The following is a 1,677-nucleotide window of genomic DNA, read 5'->3' as shown; positions in this document are numbered from 1 at the left end:
GTCAGTCAGATAGCACACGCCCGCTGCATCTGGAAACTACAGCCTTCTTCGTTCCTTAAGTGGCAGCTGCCGTCGCTTAAATGGACGGAATGGGGTCTGGCTGTAAGGCGTGCCTGCCACAGTCAGGTCGCACAATCTGAACCGCTGCGGGGAGCACCGTCACGGACGCCCAGAGATCGATCGTCCTTGCGTTCCTTTGCTTATACGTCTCGTGCAACTGTTTTTCCACGCAAGAGCGTAAGGCGCTCTGGTGGTTGCAAACGCCGTAGGAAAACACAATTCCTCACGAACTAAGTTCCGCTCTTCTTTGGTCTGTCGTGTAAGAGAGCGGATCAGGTGCCAGAAACATGCGTGTGGCCCCGAGCCAGGCCTCGCCACTGCCCCTGCCCCTGAGCACTTCCCCTTCTGTGCCGGGCCCTGCATTCCACACTCACGGATTCGCAGTCCGAAGTCGTGGCGCTGTTTAGATTTGTTATTTTTACTTGTTTTATTTCTGGTGTATTTGCTTTTTAGCCCCTCAGTAAGTCAGTCTGCACGTAGTCATTTAGGTAAAGGGAGTTCTCTTGCCGAAGGCTCAGTGTCCCTTAACGGTGCTGGTATCGATCTCCTTTTGGAGACGGTCGCTCGAAGTTTGCGTGGACGGGCCTGGGAGAGACAGTGAGGGGAATGTGCCGGCCGCGCTCGCTCCAGTGGCCAGCTGGTGCTAGCCGTGTATGTGAGCACCTGCCTTGCCAGGGCCTCCACTGACAGAGGCAGCCAAGCAGGAAAATCAGGCATAGATCATGAAATGGTTCTAACGCTCTTTTCCTACAGCCGTCTAATGTGTTCTGTTCGTCTTGCTCGAAGCGCAAGAAAACCAGGACGAAACGAGCGTGCTTTCTGTGCAATGTTGGGTTCATTTGTTGCTCTTTTAAGAAAGTTCATTCTCTTTTGTGTCGACTTTCCTTTTATTTTTTCCCCTAGGGAACAGCCTTAAAGTTGAGCTTTATTTCAGGAACAGCGATTTCCTATAATGTCGAAAATGTAATATTATGAAAAGTATTTTCCAGCTTTTGAAATCTGTAGATATCGTAGACTGTAGACATCTTTCTTAACTAATTTGAAACGAGCGCATGAGTTATGATGATACCACAACGAGAAAACTATAAAATGAGAATATATCTGTAAAAGAAAACACTGATATATCAAAACACAATTAAGGGTAATCAAAGAAAGCGTGCATTTTGACTGTTTTTAAATTTGGCAAATGAGAGAATTAAAGATACTAGACGTTGTAAGTTGTGTTATTTTTAGGCAGCGCTTGTGTTATAAATGCCTTCAAGTCCTAGTCCTGCATAGTGTCTCAGGTCGGGTGTAAACTCTCGTTTAACCTATGAGTTTGGCTATAGGTGTGGTGTGGTGGGAAGTGTACTGGTGTGGACCTCGTTTCTGTTGTGCCACCAGTATTTTAGGAGTACTGACAAATTCCTGAACCTTATGGGCTTCCGTTCACACCACAGTGAGAATTCGTTAAGAAAATTTATGTTCAGGAGTGCCTGGTTGGCTCAGTCGGTAGAGCGTGAGGCTCTTGATCTCAGGGTCATGAGTTCAAGCCCCGTACTGGGCATAGAGCCTACTTAAAAACTAACAAATAAATAAATAAATAAAAATAGGTATAAATAGTTAAAGAAAACTTAT

General features: G+C 46.2%; 1 non-coding gene across 1 annotated transcript; it reads left to right on the top strand.

Annotated features, from left to right (window-relative positions):
• The first annotated feature begins 1,533 nt into the window (after positions 1–1,533).
• TRNAK-CUU (transfer RNA lysine (anticodon CUU)) lies at positions 1,534–1,606 on the top strand. Its single transcript has one exon. It is a non-coding gene; the product is annotated as a tRNA-Lys (tRNA).
• The last annotated feature ends 71 nt before the right edge of the window (positions 1,607–1,677 follow it).

Source organism: Herpailurus yagouaroundi, unplaced genomic scaffold, assembly GCF_014898765.1.
Source record: "Herpailurus yagouaroundi ecotype Mexico unplaced genomic scaffold, PumYag 585, whole genome shotgun sequence".
Classification (NCBI taxonomy): Eukaryota; Metazoa; Chordata; class Mammalia; order Carnivora; family Felidae; genus Herpailurus; species Herpailurus yagouaroundi.
Note: the sequence above shows the minus strand (reverse complement) of the source record. Positions and strands in the feature narration are given on the sequence as shown.